Source organism: Camelus bactrianus, chromosome X (genome assembly GCF_048773025.1).
Source record: "Camelus bactrianus isolate YW-2024 breed Bactrian camel chromosome X, ASM4877302v1, whole genome shotgun sequence".
Lineage (NCBI taxonomy): Eukaryota > Metazoa > Chordata > Mammalia > Artiodactyla > Camelidae > Camelus > Camelus bactrianus.
Window position 1 is genome coordinate 81706937 of NC_133575.1, and position 14796 is coordinate 81721732.

Here is a 14796-nt window from a genome sequence, read left to right on the forward strand (position 1 = left end):
CCTCACTGTTTTGTTTTCTGAGTCCAGGAATTCTTTCCTTGTGTCAGCCTTTTCCTTGTTATTCCTCTCTTCTTTCTCCCTGGATCAGCCAAACAATTTCTCACAGGCCTAGGGAGTTTACAGTACCTGCTCCTAGGGAATAAAATGGGTACTTTGGTAGAAGGAGTATTTGACTGCTAATAGAGATCTGGATTCTAACATTGCCCTAACATCAACAAGCTCTGTGATCTTGGGCTGGTCACTTCCCCCTCCTGCGTTTCAGTCCCCTCACTTGGAAAACATATATTGAGCATGTAGTGTGTGTCAGATACTACACTAAGAACTTGATATAAATTATCGTATGCTCCTCTTACTATATTTCCGTAAGGCAAGGGCTTTTATCCTCATGTTACAGGTGAGGAACCTGAGCCTCAGAGAGGTTAAGGAACCTGCCCAAAGTTGTATAGTATATAATCCAAGTCCATCTGACTCTCTGACCTATAGAATACAGGAAAGGGGCTGCTTCATTTCGAAGGTTCTTTTATTTTATGATCTAAAATCTACAAACTCTACTGCTCTCCTGGCTCAGAGTGGGTATTCAAACATCTATTGGAACTAAACTGAAAAAAATCGCACTTAATTAATAAATGCTACCTAAATTTGGCAATTTCAGAAATTCCTTAGGTTTGAGGCTTATATGAAACAAATCAGTCTCTCAATTTTATGTTTGAGATTCAGGGTTCAGGTCACAGAGTTGGTGTTCAAGAAGTATTTGTTGACAAAGTGCCTGGATTTCAATCTAGGTTTTACTAGTTGTTGGTGATGAAATTAAAATAAATTTTGTAACTATGCATCCCCCCCAAAAAAAGAAGTATTTGTTGAATGGACGAATTAATAAAAGTCTTTCCAAGCAAACATGCAATTGTAATAAAACTTTTCCTTTCTGGGTAGGAAACATTTCTAGTTAAATCTACAGAAAATACTTCCTTCTTAGAATAAGCTATCAGACATTCCTGATTTTAGGGGCCAGTTTGTGATTTGTCCTTCTGAACTCAGAATTGCCTGGGTTCAAAAGAATAGGTCACCTCAACCTGGTGTGTATTTCAGCTGCATAATCCCTGAGCGACTGCTTAAATCTATTTGCAGAATGATTCAAAAATGCCTTTACTTGGTTTATTCCTGTATATGTAGGCAATTTGTACAATTCTTTCTGATGCAAAAAGGGGATGGCCTCTGCAAAATGAATATCTATCCCATAGGGCTGCAGAGAATCAAATAGCACAATCTATTAAGCACAGATCTAAGTCGATGATGAATGTGGTAACTGCTATTATTATTATTTGATGTTGCTGCTGCTGTTACTGGTTTCACAGTAGAGGATGACTAATTCAATGGGTTGTTAGTTGGTTCTTCCCAATCTCTAGCAAGAACATCATGACTAGAGTCTGCCTCTGTTTTCAAAAAGGCCAAAGGCCAAAGGCGGCCTGCTAGAACACTTTTTAGAGATTCCTTGTCTTTTTTTTTCCTTAGTAAAGTGTTTTTGTCTTTTTCTTTGTTTAGGATGCCTTTCTCAAATGAAGTCATATGCAGAAACTCTCAATATAAAATGGGAGCTGCTCCATTTAAAGCTGGAGAGGGAAGCCCCAAATTCTTGCCCAAGTGGCCTTCCCCTTATTCACCACCTTTGCCCCCCACGCCCAAGTCCATTTCCACCATCCTAGGAGCTAACACTGTAATCGACCTGGAGTGCAAGGGGGATTAGTCTTTAACATCTCCAGAGCTTTATCTTTCAAATCCTTGTTTTGTTTTTTTTAACTCCTCACCTCCTCCTTCAGCATTTCATTGTCTTAAAATTGTTCGAGTACTAACTCTGGAATCCAATAGCCTGGGTTTTATGGCATTCTGTGGTATAGAATTGCCACAAATCCCTAATCCACAGAAGTTTAAGGACTCTGAAACTCTAGAACATAGGTTATTAACTCAAAAACGAGCTTTTCTCCTCACTGCCCCTCCCCGCACCTTACTGCATATATGCCCTTGTCCAGTGGGAGTCATTTTCCCCTTCCCCCCACCGACTCATAAAATGATGATATCCTCCTCTACCCCACTTTCCACCACCCATCCCCACACCAAACATGTTAGGCATTTGAAACTCACTGCGATGACCAGTAAATTATTGACTGGCCCAACTTCCAGCCTTTGTAGACTCCTCAGCACAAATGCACACGCTCAGGTACTAATCTGCCGAGCAAAGCTTAGTGCCCTATCTCTGGCTCAATCTTAGCACTCTCAGCACTTCTCTGCACCCCAGTCCTGATGCCTCTCCATATTTCAGCAATTTAAGAGTCAACTGCCTATCTACATAAGCAACTTATAAAATTTCTTCAGGTCCTCTTTCTCTTATTCACCTATTAGAGCACTCTCTTGGCCCACTGTATTAAGCAAAAATACATATAAATGCTACTTTGAGCTTTGGATTAGATATATAATGTAATCACAAGTTGATATAATTCTAGCTAAAAGGAAATATGTGTAATATTTTAATTAGTTTCATCTTAAGTAAATATCAAATTTCTGTTATGAATTTGAAACATCAAGCTATCTTCAAAACTCCCAGATACTTAAAAAGATTTCTAGCTAAAAATTTAAAAATTAAAATTAAAAAAAAAAGATTTCTGGTGATCCACAGATAACAATTTGGGAACTTAATGAATATATTAGGCAGCAATCAACCTAATAATAATAACTATTGTTACTGTTATTATTTATTAGGCAATTACTATATGCCAGAACTGGTTTTAAACACTGTACACAATTAATCCTCCTTTAATTCTGAGCCGCAAAGAAGTTAAATTATTTACGCAAGGTCACACAACTAGGAACTGGTAAGATTTGAACCCGGGGAGGGTTGAGTAGATGAGGATGAGGACTACTCCTTCTTTTCATCTTTCTGTTTTAATTGAAGTGTACTCAATTTACAATGTTGTGTCAATTTCTGGTGTACAGCAAAATATTCAGTTATATATATATAATAGGAACATATATATATTCCTTTTCATATTCTTTTTCATTATAAATTATTATAAGATACTGAATATAGTTTCTTGGGCTATAAAGTAGGTCCTTGTTATTTATCTATTTTATATGTAGTAGTTAGTATCTGCAAATCTCAAACTCCCAATTTATCCCTCGACACCCCCTTCCCTCTTTGGTAACCATAAATTTGTTTTCTATGTCTGTAAGTCTATTTCTGGTTTGTAAATAAGTTCCTTTGTATCACTTTTTCAGATTCTACATATAAGTGATATCGTATGATATTTGTCTTTCTCTGTATGACTTACTTCTCTTGGTATGATAATTTCTAGGTCCAGCCATGTTACAGCAAAAGATATTATTTTTTTTATGGCTGAATAGTATTCTCTATGGGTATCTTTATAAAATCTATCAGTCACTTGAATAGAAAAAAGTCAGTATCATGTAGCATTTGGGACGTAAGGATGGCAGAAATCAAACTGACCAAGATGAGAGTTGAAACTCCTAATCTTCTGGTATATTGGGGTTGGTGTGCTAAAATGGTCAACATTGTCAATTTAATTTTTATACCATTTAATTATATTGATCCCTTTTATCCTTCCATTCCAGTTATACTGAAGCTAGATTGCTATAGGGAGAACATTTATTTATGATGGGGACTTTGTTGATTCTAAACCTCGGTCCTTCAGGTGGTATAAAGAAATCATGCATTGCTCAAGGGAATATAAGGATCATCCAGATTAACCTCCTTACTACAGATGAGAAATCTGAGTGTAAGAGAATAGGAGTGATATGCCCAAGATGACACAGCTAGTGACAAAATTCTCCTAACTCTGAGCAAGAGATCTTTCAGTGAAACTATTCTATGGTTCAAGAATATTAAATCAACAGATTGCTCAACCATTGGGCCTCATCAGCAATTACTGTGTGATGTGTACTGCTGGGTTCTTGGCATCAAATTAGATGCTTTATCAACAGTTTTTCTCTGACCTGGCCAAGCACTTAACACTCAAGTGGAAACACTGGCATCTAGCTAAAGGGTCTAGAAACAAACAATTCACCATTTCTCTCTTTTCCTCCCAAGACAAGTCACTTTCATTATCAGCAATCTTCATCAGGTTTTGATGTTTCCTGCTCAGACCCAATGGCAAGCCGTGATCATGGGTGGTTGCCAAAGCAGCAACATGGTAGGACTTATAATGTAGATAAATCACTCTGATTTTAGCATAGAAATAGATTAGAGGAGGGAAAGAAGGGCAAGCAAGTGAGGCTAGGAAGAAGTTCATGGCCTAGGAGAAAAAAGGAAGGGCAAGAGACTGGAGGACTCAATGGGTCCAAGGAGAACCCTGTGGGAATAAGAGTGAGGGAATCAGAGGATAGGGCACTGTTCACATTTAAGGTTTTATAAGTATGAATCTGGTGCTGATGAGATCACAGTCATGGGTTTAATCCACATTTAGGATGGTTTGTTTTCACTTCGATTTCTACTTTTACTGCTGCTGCTAGAAAAGATGGTATCATTTGTGTGTGGAGCCTTACTTTCTGCCTGCTCTCTGTAAATGGATGAGTTCACTGAATGCTCATTCTGTACAACTCTAGGAGGTAAGTTCTACCACCTTCATTGTACAAAAGAGGAAATTCAAGCCGGGAAATGGTAAGTAGCTGGCCCAAGGTTACACAGTTAGTCAGCAGCTGAGATAAAAAAATGCATTGGTTTGACTTCATAGCCCATGCTCTTATCCACCATTTCATGCTCTGTTACAGATCTTTAGCAATTTTACATCAATGTTAAGTGCAACTGTGGTGCTTCCCTAAAATATTCCTCTTGCCTCTAATTCTCTACTCACTTAGTCCATGTGCCCCCTTGTGAACCACTTAGTATGTTCCTGGACATGGTACGTTTGATTCCTTTGGCATAATCATACAAGATGATTCTTCTGTTTTCTGAATCACTTAAGACTGGTCATGTGGCCAAGAGTGAACTGGGACTAGAATTAGTTCTTAGGACTGGACTTTATCTTCTTCTAAGTACTTAAGATACAATTACTACTTATAGATCCCTATGTAGAAATTGTCTCACTAGATTAATGCACTTGGCATGAAAATACACAGATATCATATTTTTTAATACTACTATACATTTACTTGTTTTGTTGAGACATATGTCCTTTAGAGCTCAGGAATGTTGATGAATAGTATTACTGTTACATCCATAGTGGAAGAGATCCAGAGTGTTTTCTGTAATTTGCCACTCAAAAATACATCACTAAATTTTTAAAAATATGCAAAAATCATGTTATCTCAGTATCTTTCTAAGTACACAGAATGGAGTCAGGGCCTGATGGTATAGTCTTTAATTATTAGGATTATAAATAGGAACAGGGAATTTTTGGTTCTTTAGCTAGGGCATGACTTTTCCCAGAGTATTCATGGTCATCTAATTTTAAATAGAGCTGTAACACATTATGGGTGTGCGGCCAGGGAGCTCAGAGGGTTATACTCCAGTGATGAAGTCACATTTACAGGGCTTAATCTCTGGAAAGGCCAGATAACTCTCAACTACTCACTCCAACAGTAAGTCTAAGCAGCTGTTTCCCAGTGCGTGCCATCGGTTTCAAGAAGTCCTAGACAGGAAAGGGGGACAGGTGGCTTAATACAAGCTCATTACTCTGGCTGGAAAAAACAACTTAAAGTGCAAACTCTGCTAATGGTGGTTGATTGAGTGGCATCATCTTTCTTTACAAGGGACAGCGTACAACACAGTGCATTTAAGGGCATTAAGTAGAACAAAGAGCATCTTCCACTGCTCCATAAACATTTTTCTTCACAAATGCTAATGTATTTCCAATCCCCTTCATCACAAAGCCTATTGTGAAGCTCAGACTACATCTATTTAGTGTTCTTTCTTGTATGGCCCAAAATAGATCTAATGAGGAAGCAAATACTTTTTGGGTGGGTGGTCTTACCCAAAGAATCACTTCTGTAAGTGCTCTAGACACTGCTTCTGCTCTTGCCCATAGTTTCTTGAACAAAGTAAAAACGTGTCAGGGGTTTTATTCTCAGCAAGTATCCCTGAGTTCTATGCTGTACCCTGCTTTGTCAGGTTTGCAAAACAAGCTGTTATTCATCACGTCCTTTAAGAAACAAGTTTCAAAAACATTCATCTTCCATATAGGAACTTCATGTTAGAGCAAGAAGAAGAGGGTTCCTCACTGAGTAGCAGAGATAAGTCTGAAAAATACCTAACATGATATAGTTCCTTCTTCAAGTATTAAAACTAAAACTAATTTAGAAGGATGGGGGCTGTGGGCTTCCAAAAATATTTGTTTGCAGTTACTGATTAATCAATAATATCATTCTATATAATGATACGATTGGCCAAGATCCAGATGTTAGAAAAAATTCATTTGGTTGTATGTATATCTTTATGCATAGGAGGAAAATGATCTCAAGAAATGTTCCCGTTGTCACTTACTGTCAAATTTAGCTGCATGGCTGTTCTAATCTATGAACAGCTATGACATGCAACAAAGATACTTTGGCATAATACAGACATGGACTCTATAGGCCCATGAATTCTTCAGGATAGCCTTTTGTTTTGACTAATAATTTCTTGTTACAGTTCCTTTCTCGAACACATTTGCCTTTGAAAATCAGTGTAGGGAAAGTTTTTTCTTATAGTACTGTAATTCCAAATAATTCAACACAGTTTTGCTGGCAAGAGTGTGGGCAAACATGCGCCCTCATACATTGTTATGTTCTTGGAATGTTAAATGGAACAACCTCTTTGGAGGGCAACTTGGAAATGAAAAATGCACATAATCCTTCTATGTAACAATTCCACTTTTAGGAATTTATTATCATGATAAATTTGCATACATATGAGATGGCTTATTTGTCAGGCTCTTCACTGAAGCCTTGTTTATAGTAGCAAAATATTGGAAACAAACTAAATATCTATCCATGCGGGCCTAATGAAATAAATTGTGGCACATCAAACAACAAAACACTGTGCATCTGTTAAAAAGAATGAAGTACCAACATGGAACCATGTCTAAGACAGAAGCACATAATAGAAAAGGAGATACATAATGTATTACCATTTGTGTTAAAAATACACTCACAGCACAAACACACACACAGAAATGGACCATACATGCTCCCAAACAAGGTAAGGCATTCCCCCGACCAATTTTTAGCTCAGGGAAAAAAGGGAATTGCCTTATATTCAAATCCTTATAAAATCTCTCATGTAATGTGGTAATTCTCCATATTCATTAATTTTTATCCACAAAGTACTGCTTGGGAGAAATAAGTTAGGTTGAAATATTCTCAATCAGTGCTAGTTTTGGATGCTCATAAAGAGTATCTGTCAGAATTGGAAAGAAAGGATGTAAATAAATTATTTCTAAAGGTATGACCTCATAACTGCAGGTGTTAGATATCTGAACGAGCTTTTTAAAGGTCACTTTCAAAATTAATGCAGTGAAAAGGGCTCCCATTAGCAAAAGATGGGCCAGTTTGACCATCAAAAACAATTATAAATGGATCTTGTGGTAGCTCACAGCGAAAAAAAAATGTGACAATGAATATATGTATGTTCATGTATAACTGAAAAATTGTGCTCTACACTGGAATTTGACACAACATTGTAAAATGATTATAAATCAATAAAAATGTTAACAAAATGAAACAAAACAAAATTATAAATGAGATTATTTGAGACAAATTGAAAATATAAGAACCCCTGAGTTTATAAAGTATTTTTTTAAACAAAAGAGAACGCCTCTCTCTTCCACTTAAAAAAAATCAAAACACCTCTCATTGGACACTTTTGGAAGTAGCTTGGTTATAAATATCTTACATTGAAAACTGGCAATTAAAAAGTTAAGCATTTATCTTGATTTCTCTATATGAACTATGTTTCAGGGTAACCAGACTCCCTAGCTGAACAAAGTTCTTTTCAACAAAGTTATTCTAACTGGTAAGTGTGGGAGGAGTGATTACAGTTAGAAAATCACCGTTTTATAATCCCTAATGAAGTAATTGATTTGGGCAATAATCATCAATAGATGAAACCATTAGATGAAAGGCTGATGATGAACTTTGCACTGGAGGATACAACCGCTCACTGAATCTTCTGATCAATCTACTCTTCATTAAAATATGGGACAATCAAACTACTATATATAAAATAGATAAACAAGTTTATACCGTATAGCACAGGGAACTATATTCAATATCTTGTAGTAACTTATGGTGAAAAAGAATATGAAAACGAATATATGTATGTTCATGTATGACTGAAGCATTATGCTGTAACCAGAAATTGACACAACATTGTAAACTGACTACACTTCAATAAAAATCTATATAAAAATAAAATAAAATATGGGACAATCAGATACTGCGTGACTCCTGGTGTAATATGAAACACATGGCACCACCACCTATGAAGAAATCCTGCCAAAAATTGAACCTGAACCTAATTAAGCTTCTAGATCTAACTTCCATTTACAGGGAAGACGCTGACTAGTTTCCTCAGTAAGTTAATGGTAGTAAAAAAAAAGAAGGGAGATACTTTAGAGTAGAGACTTAAGAGACACAACCAAATGTGATATGTGAAACTTTTTTGGATGCTGGTTTGAACAAATTAACTATAAAAACTTCATTTTTGAGACAACTGGACAACTCCAATCATAGACTGGGTGCTAGATGTTAAACTTTTGTAGGTGTTATAATGACATTGTGATTTATATTAAAAACATTGATAAATGCTGAATTTGGGTGATAAGAATATGGGAGGCCTTGTGCTATTCTCTCTACTCTTGTATAAGTCTGAAAATTTGTAACAGAAATTTTAAAAAGTGATATAGTAGAGTTATGCTGTGAAGATCTACATAGACACCTCTAAGACAGATTCAGAAAATAATCATCTTAATGTTGTATAAATGAGTAGTGGTAACTAGGAACAAAATATCCAGGGACAGAAACCTATGTAGATTCAAAAATAGTTTATCTCAAAGAGCTTAGATGGAAATCAGATGATGTACTTAGATAACTGCTAGGAGACTCAAAAAGGGACTCTGGGGTTACAAAAACAATGACGTTAAAGATGAATAGGAAGATTTTGAATTCTACAGCTCCTGAAATGTGAGAGTAGAAAAATCTCTTCCAATGTATACTTTATTTTATACACTGTGTGGTTGAAATATGTAAATAAGAGTGAATTAACAATTCAACATCATAAGTAAATATTCACCATTTATTTATATAGCTAACAGTTTGTGTATTCAGGTGAGTCAAACGTGTGTCCCCTAATATCTGAGAATACATTGTGTGTGTGAAACACATGCACATGTGTGTGTAGGTATGTGCACAGAGAATCTATGAAAATATTACAGAAGGAACCAGAAACAACCTCTTTCTGGAGGTTTCCTTTGTGCAGGGTAACCGGGAGGCTGAAGGACAAGGGTTGGAGGGACACTTACTTTGCACTGTCTACTCCTCTGTACCTTCTGAATGTTACACCACATCCAAGCATTATCTACTTAAAAGGGTTAAACTCAAACAAATAAAAAATACAGTATTGTTTGTACCTCTCAATTTGTTTCCTAACACAGCCCCAGCGGATCCTTCTAGCATTATTTCCTGTTAACTCCCCTGCCAAACTTCTGAATGGCCAGAGAACCAGAACTATTGATTTAATCTTTTCAATATGCACTCATCCAATACTTGCATTCTATGCCAGACACCATTGCAGGCCCTAGGGATATCAAAATGAATGAAACCTACAGTCTGAAGCAAGTGTTCATTTGATTTTTTTCAACTGAAGCTTTCCATAATCCTCACTTGTGAAGTTCTGAAACTTCCCATAATCCCGTCTTGTTAAGCTCCACATCTTTTCAAGTCACCATTCAAGTACACCCTCCTCTATGAATCCTTCATCTTAATGCCTCCCTGGCTATAAATGATTTGTCCCTCCTCTCTGTCCCCATAGCTCTTTGTAATTACATTATAATACTTACTGTATTCTGCTCCATATAATAGTCATGGTGGGTATGTCTTTTACCCCTAAGTATAACTAGCATTTACTGATCACTTCACTCTGTGCCCTGTACTGTGCAAAGCACTTTAAATACCTTCTCTCATTCATTTCTCACAACCTTTATGAGGTACGTGAATTCTGTTTAGTATGACTGAGAAAACTGATGCTTAAAGCAATTAAATAACTTGCCTACAGTCTTCTGAGTTCAGCATTTGGGCTCTTTCTTTTCCTTCAAACTTTCCCAAAATTCTCCCTTTATTCCACCATGGTTTTCTAAGTTTCAAGCAACTTTACATGTCTAGACAAGTTGAGATATAAGTGATGTATACAAGCCGGTGTGGATATAAGACAGTGAAGAAGAGTATGGATAAAATATGGGGAAAAGGCACATGCATTTGGGAGTATGGGAGGGTCCTGCTTTTTTCTTGATACAACTCTCTGTTTCTCCCTGTCAGATGTTCAGAGAGCTAATGAGGTCACTGTGATTCCCAGAACCTGGTTCTTCACTACTACTCTGCATTACACATAGTAGGCACTGAACAAGAGTTTACCAAATTAAACAAGTTATTTGTTAAACTGGCTCCAAATCATCTCCTCTGAGCTGCTTCCTCAAAAATATTTTTCTATTATAATGCTTAAGAGAAAACAAATAGGAACCTGGAAGAGAAAAAGGGTCTGCTTTTCAGTGCATTTTCACTTAAGGCCTTAAAGTGAATTCAAATATATTAATGAGAAATCTGTTCAGACAGTTGCCAGCGTGGTTAGTAAATTCAGCCCTCTGTTACATTAGCCACTGCTTATTCAGGAATTACACAAGTTTGCCGATGATAGCTGTTGACTGAAAATAAATATTTAATTTATTTACTAAACAACTTCTTTTATGTAACTATCCTAGAGAGAATTCTTAAGTGTCCACCAGATATATTTCTGACAAACTCATATTGTAGAGTCAATGATAATTGGGGTGGGGGGTACTAGGCCTGTTTTCTTTCTGTTTTTTTTTTTAACTTTACATACATCTGCTCAAAATATTTAGATTTGGTGGCCACTAACAGAATACTTTTCACAGAAAACCTGGTGAAATAATGTAATTTTTATCCTTCAACTCACAGCCATGGCCTCAAATGATTAGATGTGCAATTCTGAATTTGATTTATGGAGGATGGAGCTCAATTCTCTGGCCCCAGGCCTGAATGCTGGGATGGCAGAAACTCATACTGGAAAAATTTAGTTTTCCAAGTAGATGAGGGTGATTAATGAAGAGGTTCCTCTCAAATCTGGCTCCCAAGAGTGAGCTCTTGGGCTCCCTGGAGCTAAAAATGGAATGTTGGGGCTGATTCTGCCTACCACCAAATGATTACTGACACAGGTTCTAATGTCAACATCATAATAGGTAAAGCAAAACAATAAAAAACTCCAAACTTAATGAAAAGAAAATTAAAATTATATATTGAGAGTAGAGCCTAGTTGATCTAACTTGGTTCAATAATTCATGAGAAAATCCACTGAGAGCAATTTAAGTAAAAGGCAAATTAATTTAAATGGGACATTTTTTGGCCTAGAGAGAATAAATCAGTATTTTGCCCATTCCCTTTAAAAATTAAGAGCAGAGAGCAAAAATCACTAAAAGTAAAAAAAAAAAAAAAAAAAAAAAAAACAAATTAATTAAATGAATGATAAAGTTACAGTAAATAAATAGATTTGTTACTAGATTATATCTTAAAAAGCTATGTGAAAATTCATCTTGATTTTATATGATGACCATTTTGGTTGGGAGTGAGTGTGAAAATGGGCAGAAGGTGAAACCAGCACGGATGAAAAAGACAGATGTGCAGCACACACAAATACCCAAAGGATAAAGAATCCGATATGGTGAGGGTGAGTAGTCATGAGAAACAACTGAAGACACACTGAAAATAAAGAGAAAGAGAAACAGACAGAAAGAGCAAGACAGACATGCATACACTCATGAAAAGACAGAGGACAGAGGAAAGTTAAAGCTAGAAGGACAAACATTTTCATTAGTTCAACAAATATTTATTGAGGCAAAAACAGATTCAGAGAGATGGGGGAGGCAGACAGGGGAAACTGTAGATCTCTGAGCTTGGCCAGATGAACTCTGCCTGTTGATTCAAATTGTACAAAATTGTTTTGGGGGGACCCACCAAGGACAAAAACACTGTGCTAGACACTAAAGGAGACAAAAGGATGAATAAAAAAGACTTCCTACCCTCTAAAGACTTATTTAAAAGTTGAATGGGGTCTATGGGTGAACTATCTGCTAGTTTCATCATTCCTCAAAATGACAGACTCTCTGGGAATTTAAAACAGACCTTTCTGCAGTGGCAAGCAGGATTTCTGTGCTGATTTTTCATTTTTGATTAGAAAGGCTTTACAAAGGTATAAAGGTATGCAGAAATAGAGAACTTTCCTTTTGCACTTTCAGAGGTCGGAAGCATAAATAACAACCAGGAGGGGAAATCTCTTTGGTACGCAGAGTTGCTTGTCAGCCTAATCTTTGTTCTTGGAGAAATCAGTCTTGCTTTATTACCTGGTATTTGGGAGATATTTGAAACCATCTCTTATATTTTCCCTTTTTAAATTCAATGATATTTTTGGCTCAGGTAGGTCTTAGTGAGAATGAACAACAGAAACACTCCACTTTCCACTCCTCAAAAGACAACTCCAAAAAAACCCACATTTTATGAATAAATAAATAGCTCCCATTTGAACCTTCAACTAGAGCAGTGCTGTCCATGAAACATATAACGTGATCCATACTTTAAATTGGGGGGAAACTATATTTAAAAAGGTTAAAAGGTGAAATTTTAATAATATATTTCTTTAACATAATGTATGTAAAATATTATCATTTTAACATGTAACCAATATACAAGTTATTAATGAGATATTTACATCATTTTTTCATAGCAACTTTTTAAAATCAGGTAAATATTTCATATTTACACCATATCTCAATTTGGATTAGCCAAATGTCAGGTGCTCAATAGCCACATGGCTACCATCTTGGACAGCAAAGATCTAGAATGCTACTTCTCTATGGATTGTGCATCCCTTCCTATTGTTAGCTCCATCAAAGGCCCAACTAGATTAAAATAAGATCTAAAAGTTAACGTTTGCTTTCCAAGTTCCCTTAGTACATAATACTGTTTTTTTTTAACCTGTCTTGTGGTGTTAACTTTTTGGACAAAAAGAGAGTTGAGGTTTGTATATGTACTTGAGAAGGCATGGCTTCCTTACTTAAGTAAAACAACCAGTTCACTAGAAGTTAAGAAGGAAAACCCCAGGTGGGAAATAATGGCTACAGAAGCCAGCCCTGCCCTGTACTTAGGTGAGTTGAGTAGATATGTACCCTATGTACCCTCTTCAAGCATTTACAACTGTAGACTGTAAGTTCCTTGAGGGCCCGTGCCATCATTAGCGATCTCTGTTTTTCTAGCACTTAGCACAGTGCCTGGCACATAGCTGGTGTTCAATAAGTGTGTGCTGAAAAAATACATTAATTTAAATAAATACAGTCAATACAGTCTCTCACTTGCACTAGACACATTTCAAGTGCTCCATAGCCACGCATGTCAGGGGCTATCACACAGGACAGTGTAGATGCAGAAGATCTCTCTCATCACAGAAAGTTGTATCAGACAGCACTGTTCTAGAGCAATGGGCAGAAATAAAATTTGACTTGTTAGGTTTTAGGGGAACTCTAGAGACAACCAAACCTTTTTTTTTATGAGCATGTAAGAATACTAGTGATATCAAATGTCAGAGAAAGAATCAAGAGAACAAGTAGGTATCTCTTTTACCCTCCTAGAAAGTTCAAATGCACCATTATGGTTTCTACTGGAAGAAGGCACGTGGCCACATATTTCTCCCTGAGTTTCTGCCTCCCTCTCAGGGTCTTCTCACCTTGATTCCCACCAGGCACAATCCACAAGTGAGCCCCTCTGACCCTCTAGTTAAAATGTCTAATGAATGCTTTCCCTTATTTCCCAAGATAAGTCGGCAATTTCAAAAGATATCTTAGTACAAAAGCTGGAGTGGGGGGGGTGAGAAATAAAATATAAAAATCACAAAATAGTCAAGCTTATATACAATATATAATTCTCTGAACCTGTTAATCCCAGGAAAACAGTGAGGTGCTCGATGAAATCCTACATTCCCTTATCTGAAAATAGACTCCATTGGCTGAGGGGCTAGCACAATTTTGCAGGCACATAATTAGCTCTATCCTTCTCTTCCCAGCACCTTGTCTCAGCCAGGAGCCCTCTGGGGTGCAATCTTAGTTCCCAGCATACAGTAGTTGGTACACCTAAATATCTTGTTTCATTTTCCATTTAAGGACATCCCTTAAAAACACTTCATTTCCCTTTAAACAAAACATTTCCCTATTTCAAACCCTGTTGCCTACTCAGGCACTCCTGCTTAGTTTCACACTGAGGCTTGAGAAACATGCCTAGTCACAGCTGACTTGTAGAACACGTGACTCCCACCTTTAGTGCAAGTGCATGATCTAGCCCCATGGTTTAGCTGATGGTCAGGATTATCTGAGGAACTTTTCCAAAGTTCAGATAACTGGGCCCCACTCCAGACTTCTGAATCAAGTTTCTGGCAGTTGGGCCTGGGAATCTTTCTTCTTACAAGCATACTAAGTGAAAATGATACACTCCATCTCATTTAGGGACTATTGATCTATTTCCTCCTTACTCGGAGAGTCA

The 14796-nt window shown here is 36.8% G+C and overlaps 1 protein-coding gene across 13 annotated transcripts in view; it reads right to left on the bottom strand.

Moving 5' to 3' along the window:
* The window catches only part of PAK3 (p21 (RAC1) activated kinase 3), a 240498-nt gene that overhangs the window by 31195 nt on the left and 194507 nt on the right, over nucleotides 1-14796 (bottom strand). The window lies entirely within an intron of this gene.